At 41.0% G+C, this 7,976-nt stretch overlaps 1 long non-coding RNA gene across 1 annotated transcript; it reads right to left on the minus strand.

Annotated features, from left to right (window-relative positions):
* Positions 1-401: 401 nt before the first annotated feature.
* LOC131506224 (uncharacterized) lies at positions 402-7,774 on the minus strand. Its single transcript, XR_009258802.1, has 4 exons — positions 7,485-7,774; positions 2,550-2,639; positions 2,094-2,210; positions 402-1,332 (listed from the first exon to the last, which is right to left on the minus strand). It is a non-coding gene; the product is annotated as an uncharacterized LOC131506224 (long non-coding RNA).
* Positions 7,775-7,976: the final 202 nt, after the last annotated feature.

Here is a 7,976-nt window from a genome sequence, read left to right on the forward strand (position 1 = left end):
ATAAAATGAACTCTGCCCTCCGGCAAGTCTGGTTTATTCAATCAGCTGATTATAAGCATTATTAGTATAAAGATGTATCTATTGTTGCTTAAATTTTATTAAAAAAAATTTTTAATGTTTATTTTTGAGAGAGAGAGAGACAGAGCATGAGCAAGGGAGGGGCAGAGAGAGAGGGAGACACAGAATCTGAAGCAGGCTCCAGGCTCTGAGCTGTCAGCACAGAGCCTGATGCAGGGCTCGAACTCACGAACCATGAGATCATGATCTGAGCCGAAGTCGGCTGTTTAACCGACTGAGCCACCTAGACACCCTGCTTTAATTTCATTTTGTTCATAAAATCAACTGAGAATACAGTAGGCAATGCACAAAAAAGGAAGGCAATGGAGACGTTTACTGCTTATTGTTGCTGCTGTTTTTATTCCCCAAAGGTGGTTGTGGAAGGTCAAGAATGAGAGAAATCAATCCAAGTTCAAGGAGGGACTTAACAGCACCACTATGCTGTTCTTTTTATAAATGCTACTGTCTTTTATCCTCAAAAGAGCTCCATGAAGTATAATCACCTCTAGTTTATGGATGAAGACACTGAGCCTTGGACAGGCTAAGCAGCTTCCTCTGTGTATTTAAATAGCCAAGGAGGGTCTCCATCCCTTAATCCTACTCTACTGCCCAACTGATTTGCTCTGTATCTTAGATGTGTCCACCCCAGTCTGGATTTTTAGGAGGACATTTGTGTTACCATAATAATAGCTGACTTTTACTGAGCACTGAAAGTATTTCAGTCACTGTTCTATGCACTTCCTACATTTTCTCATTTCATTCTCCCATCAGCTCTACAAGCGAGGTGTTATTGTTATTCTTCTCACTTTACAAATGCAAAGCATTAGGCAAACTTGCCTGAAAGCCCTGTAACTGGTGAGGATATGTATTTCAGGAGCCTGACTCTTCAGGGCAGACTCTTAACTACCACATTCTCTTGCCATGGGATGTACCAAGGCTGAGTTGAAAGGGGAAAAGACTGGCCCATGGGATTTCCAACCTTCCAGGAATGGGAGCAGGAACAGTCTTCCTTCTTCTGCTCCTTGTGCCATTGACTGTCCCTGCTGCTTTCCCCCCATTTTGGTGGGAGGGGTTCAAGGTGAATCACCTCTTCCATTTGAGCCTTCGTGCCATCTCTCATCTCTCGTCTGGGTTTCTGCTTCATATAAACCCTCTACTATGTCTGCAAATCCACCTCCTCCTCTGATTTATGAGCTAGGGGTAGAGGATCTCTTAGAGGACAAAATGTCTCAATGGTCCATTTTGCTTGGAGAAAGGACCACTCAGCAGGAAAGCCTGGATGGGAAAAGGAACAAATGTTAAAACTGCTCAACAGAGAAATATACAAGAATTAGTTGGAGGGGAGAGGAGGCCCTTGACTACATGGAAGGATGAGGCAGAAACCAAGTGGAAGAAAGAAACGAAGAGAATTCTTTGAGGGCCAAATTGACCAAGGGACTTTTAAAAAAGGGGGCTCATGTTCAGCCTTGTGGTTTTCTGCGACAGGCAGTGATGTAGTGTCCTAACCTTTGACTGAAGTCTGCTACGCACAGTCTTAAATGAGTGGCACTTTGAGAAGTGAAGCATTTGATGGGTTGTCTTGGGAACCTCACTTTGGAGGAAACTTCCAAAGCAGAGGAGGATGGAGCAGGAAGCAGGGTGGAGAAACAGTGGATGCGGGAAACCAAGAGGGTTAGAAGAAATTCAAGTCACCTCTCCTTTCCAAGTCACTCAGGCATGTTGGGAAGAATGCTAGATTTACTAGAGTGTGTAGAATAGGTATTAGGTATGAGCCCATTTCTACCTAAATTTGTGACAACTGAACAACTTGGGTCACCCAAAGTTGCCTCTCTCTTCTTGCTCCACACTGTAAGCTTCTTTTGCTACACCTTCCAACTCATCCTTGGTCTCTATCTTCATCTCAGCCACTCCCATTTACCACAGAATTTAATTTCTCTTCTGATCTGACTTTGACTCTGTTTCCTGGCTTCTGATTCTCTTTCCCCTTCTCAACCTCTCAATTCAGAACTGACATCCTGGGTAAAAAATCTCCTTACATCAGTCGGCTGCTGGAAAGCACCCTTTCAGTTTTCTATTCCATCTTCTCTCCTCATTCAGTTTACCTTGGGTCCATGTGCAGAAACTGGGAAGAAGTTGGGATTCTGTAGATCGGCCTTTTGGAAGAGACACGTCAGTTAGAGTTTGGCTGCAGAAAACAGAGCACATTCTATTCAATTTAAAACAGAAAGGGATTTATCAAGGAATATTCAGGGGTTTAGATAACCATTGGGAAGGTTGACTTTGTAGGGACAGCTCTCAAGCTGTGCTGCAGAACTGGAACACCAAATTAGCTAAATCTTCCATAATCCGGAAGCTGTCACTACAGCTGCTGGCTCCAGTACCACCCGCCAGTAATCAGAAATCCAATACAGCAGTCAGGACACCAAAAACATCAAGAATACGCCATAATCAGTGAACCCCTCATACTTGCCAGCCCTAGAATCCCTACTTACACAATGGGTGGCTTATGTCCTGCAGCTTGACTCACACAAAGCGTATGCCTGCTTGCTGGGACCAGGTTGGTCTGTCATGGTGGTGTTTGCCTACAGAAATAGCAGAAGTAGAAGGGTAGCATTAATGTCAGTGTCCACCTCAAGTCTTGCACTAGTGATTTCAGTAATGGAATCAAGACGATGTCTGGGACTCTAGCTGCAAGGAAGCCTGGAAAATACTGTCTAGCTTTCTTCTGCACAAGAAGTCACATTGGAAGAAGGTTGGAAGGGCTGTTGTGCTTTGATCAATTGTGTTTATCACAGAGGGTTAACCTCACTCATCAATGGCTCTTCAGAATCTCTTTTTCCAAATAGATTTATTGTTTGCCTCTTTGGAATGACTGAGGATAGTCCTATTTGGCTCAGGAAAGGAAAACTTATTCTCAACTATTATTTATCATAGATTGCACTGTAGCCTCTTCCAACTTGTTGATGCACAGTAATTTAGTAATGATCCAAAGGAGATAAGTAGCCATTTCCCTTCTTTGGTACTAAGCCATTGCATAGGTTTGTTGGAAGTTTGTACCATAGATGGCTTGAGGTCCATGAGGTAGATCTCTTTTCTGGGGGCAGTACTGACAACAGAAAGGAGAAAATCTTTCGATTTTTTTTTCTCTAGGGATATAAAAGAAGCAATAAGTTAAGTAGTTGATAACTTATTTTCAGCACCATGTTTTAATTTTCTCCATCTCTCTTGCAGCCTGAAATCACATGCACTATATTTTCTCTCTCTTTTTTTTTTTTTTTTAATCTCTGACTGTCCTCCAGTTATGTCCAGCTGGTTCCAGTCATTAGTAGACTCTTCCCAAGATAGTCCAGTCCTACTGGAAACAGGAAATACTGGAAACCTCACTAGAAAATCGGGTCCATTTCTGGCCCAGTTTTGCCAGAGTTTTGATAAGTATCCAAACTTTTGCTTGTTTATTCAAATTGAGCTTCTGAATCTCTTGAGATGCAACCCTCACAATTGGTAAGCCAACAGCCTGAAGGAGAAGAAAAAAATCACACAATTTTCTGGCTAATCTTTGGAAAAATGTCTGTCTCTTCTCTCTGTCAGGATATTAATTTACACATGTTCCAAAGCTGAGGTCAACTGGTTGAAATTGGAAAGACAATTTTTTTAAACAACTGAACAATCTAGCAGTGAAAATTATTTGGATTATTCCAATACCAAATTAAGTCTTATTTATTCTTATTTAAAGTTACGGAGGATTATATGCATTATTAACATTATACAGATTGAGTCTCAAAAGTATGGTTTAAAGTTAATAATGAAAGTCAAGAATTGGATCATAGGCTCAAAGAACTTATATTTAGAAGGGAGCGTCTGGGCACCAACATTCCTGATTAGGTCATCTTCACTTATCTCAGGTCAGCGGATGTTACTGTAAGTATGGATTAGTTTCTCTTAAAAAAAAATCCTTGGCAAAAACAAATATGCATTTGTTTAAGAGCAGGGAATAACTAATATTAGGGGAAAATCGTGATATAAAAATATCCTTTCATAAGGAATTGGTATTGATTCAAACTGTGAGCCTAGTTACATGAACTTGGGCAAGTTATTTGACTTTTCTGAGCTTATTTCCTCATCTATACATAGTTCAACTTTTTCTGTTTCTCTAACCCTGTTGGTTAAAAGGGATCAATTTGAGGGTGAGAAAGCATATTCCACTAGTTTTTATTCCATCTAGTCAATGGAACATGCCTTAAATATCTGAGAATCTCAGGAGTGTCTTGCATTAACTCCCCAACAAATTCACTATGTTGACTACCATATGGAATACATCTTTCTCTTCAGTTTCCCACTTCTAATGGACATCTTTCATATTCTGGCTACCATTGGGCAGTAATGTCTCCTGATGGGCACCTCCTTTCTCCATATTTATCCTGGTGCAGTCATCAATACACTGCATGCCTTGAGGTGTCAAAGCTATAAGGTGGTTTGTAGCCAAGTGGGGATGGAGGTTGCCTCACTCCTTGTATATCGTAGGATGTTTTTGGTTGCAGATTAATAGAAAATTCAACCCAATCTGGATCAAGCAAGTGGAATTTATTGTTTGTTAGTTCAGTAGAAGTCCAAAGATAAGAAGACATATGTACCAGTGAGGACTAAGTTAGGGTGAGAAACAGAGAACCAAACTAACAGTGGCTTAAATGAGCTTTGTTTCTCTCTTACATACAAGGCCAGAGTTAGGAAGGCAGGGGCTTCAGTCATAGCTTTACTTAACAAAATCTGGGGAAACTTTCATCCTCTTCCAGGCTCTTTCTAGCTTACTACTCTGTCATATCCAAAAGGGATAAAAACACTGTCACCATAGCCTAAGATGGTGGCTAGAGCTCCAGTGATCATATTCATGCTCCCAGAGCAGGAAGGTGAAAACGATGGGATGTCCATGAATCAATTGTCTTGTTAAAAAGCTTCCTAAAAGTTGCCACATGACATCTCTGCTCATATTCCATCAGCCTGAGCTTAAGCATTCAGACGTATGAAACTGCAAAGAGGAGATGTCTTTATTCTGGATGGCCACATGCCTAGCTATATAGCAGGGACTTTCTCCCATGAAAAATGGAAAGAATAAATTCAGAAGGGATAGTTTTTGCCAAAGTTCTTTTCAGGTTGATGAACTCCAGGGGCTTCAACTCTGTTTTCTTGTAATTCTCTTGGCTTTGTTCTGCTCAGTGTTTTGTCTTCCTTTGAATTTGGTAACAAAACAACAGAAGCAGTTCCAGAATTTGCCCACCATGATAATGTCCAGAGAGAGGTTGCTTCTGTACATTCTTTTAAAGGAATGTGGGGGCGCCTGGGTGGCTCAGTCGGTTATGCATCTGACTCTTGATTTCAGCTCAGGTCATGATCTCACGGGTTGTGAGTTCAAGCCCCGTATCAGGCTCTGTGCTGATGGCACAGAGCCTGCTTGGATTCTCTCTCTCTCCCTCTCTCTGTGCCCCTCCTTGCCTCTCTCTTTCTCTCAAAAGAAATAAATAAACATTAAGAAAATTAAAAAAAAATAAATACAGGAATGTGAAAGAATTTTCCCACAAGACCCTAGCAAAGCTAGATTTCACCCCTTGATCATTTTTGAAATGATGGGTAATCAATGGCAAGGGAGAAGGCTTTACATCTATACCAGTCAAGCCCATCATCAGACTGGGTGTGGGGTCAGTTTCCCCAGAGTAAGCTTCCCCTTCAAGGAGGAAGAGTGGACAACTAAACAAAGCTGGGAGTGTGTTAAGAAAGAAGAAAAAAGAACAGATGTTGGGAAGGACCCCCTAGTCTGAGCCAAGGAGTGGTGGCACTAAGGCCTGCTGCTTATGGCCCATGGGCATGCACGGTTTTTAGAGAAATGACGTTGTATGTTTTGTTTTGCTTTTGTATCCCTTTATCTTCTTAGGACCCATACATGAATCCTTATACGTAGGTTCCAGGATATCAATGGTAAACATCACATTCTACTGACCCTTTCAATAGGATATTTGTAACTGGGTCAAGATCATTGTGCTCAACTTCCCTTTGTGTGAGTCCTTTCTGATAAAGTTCTTCATTCCTTCATTTATTTTAAATAATTTTTTCAATTTTATTTTAGAGAGAGAGTGTGTGTGAGTGGGGGAGAGGGGCAGAGGGAGAGAGAGAGAATCTGAAGCAGGCTCCATGCTCAGCACAGAACCCAACATGGGACTTGATTCCATGGTTGTGAGATCATGACCTGAGCTGAAATCAAGAGTCAGTTGCTCAACTGACTGAGCCGCCCAGATACCCCTTCACTCCTTCATGCAAATAGACATCTGATGGATTACTCTACTGGGCACAGCAAGATGGACATAACTTAAATCCAAGTTGGAACCTATACTGAATATAAAATGGGAACAGTAATCACCCACCCCAAAAATACTGTTTTGAAAATGAAATATATGGCCTTTGAGTGGTAGGTTCTCATTTCTTCATACCACTAATCCCCAGAGAACAGTGCAAGACACATGGTAGTAAATAATACATAGTTGTTAGGTGTTTTCAACACTAGACTAAGTAAGACAGCACATGTAGAGTACTTAGTATACAATAGACATTTTATAAATGTGAACTCTTTCTGGAGAGGCTCTTGATGTCATCAGTGGCCTCTACTCCAGAGGCATTTCAACAACCCAGGACTATTCATCGAGTCCCTGGTTTACATGAAAACATGAAGACAAAAATAATTTTTAAACTATTCCCCCAAATCATGTCTCATACTGAAACACCAGAATGACAATTTCTTTATTTCCTTGCTTCTGGGAGAGGAGTGGAGCGAAGGGCAGCCTTTCATTGTCATTCAGTGGAGAGAATTTCGATTGAGATTACAAACATGAATAGTTGAGTCTGGTATGGTGAGCCACTAGCAGCGTGGAACTGGAGGATCCCTGGCTAAATGGATTTGGTACTTGCAGTATTTATTGGGTGCAACATCATTTTAATGAAAAAAGAGGCAATTGTTAGTAAATGTAATTTAACTATAATGAAGTTGTAAAAACTTGCATGTTATTATTGATCTTACAAAGTCTGTAAGCAAGAGAAGAAATGGTTGTAATTATAGGTCATTTTCCTTTTATTAGATATTTAATTATAGTCTTTTCAGACAAGACATGGATATTGGCTTAAATATCCATGGGTTGTTTAAACTTTGTCTAATCATATAAAAATTACCTTAGAGTGTTTGCAGTGTTCTATTTTTTTTTTCAATTTTGAACAGTAGTTATCCTATTGAACAGTAATATCCTTCCTATATTAGATTTCAAGTATACTGTAGAGGTTACAGGCTCTTGGATCCAAGTTTATGTACTTGTTCACATATGGTGTTGACATGTGTGAAATCTAATTGTGTTAAATAACTCACTGGGAGCAATGCTGAAGGACAGCCTCACCTGACAGAATTGATTTTCCTTCTGTTCTCCAGAAAGCGCTGTAAGGCAGTCATTCCATATGTGGGATGAGAATCAGGGATTGCTTCTTCCAGGACCTGGTTGGAAGGTGAATTCATCCCTCTCTCCTCTAGCCTTATTCAACGATCTCCTCAATCCCCAGGCTCGTCCTGGGAGAGAACATCCCCTTTAGACTTCACCAGAAATGACATAAAGCTCATAGACCAGGATTCTCCTTTAGGGAAAATGGTTACTTTTTACTATGTACTTTTAATGTAGAAACGACCTCTTGGGACCCCTGGGTGGCTCAACTGGTTAAGTGTGTGACTTCAGCTGAGGTCATGATCTCACTGTTTGTGAGGTCAAGCCCCACATCAGGCTCTCTGCTGTCAGCACGGAACCTACTTCAGATCCTCTGTCTCCCCCTTTCTCTCTGCCCCTCCCCGGCTCGCACCCATACATACGCACTCTTTCTCTCTCAAAAATAAACATTAA

Source organism: Neofelis nebulosa, chromosome 3 (genome assembly GCF_028018385.1).
Source record: "Neofelis nebulosa isolate mNeoNeb1 chromosome 3, mNeoNeb1.pri, whole genome shotgun sequence".
In the NCBI taxonomy this organism is placed as follows: Eukaryota; Metazoa; Chordata; class Mammalia; order Carnivora; family Felidae; genus Neofelis; species Neofelis nebulosa.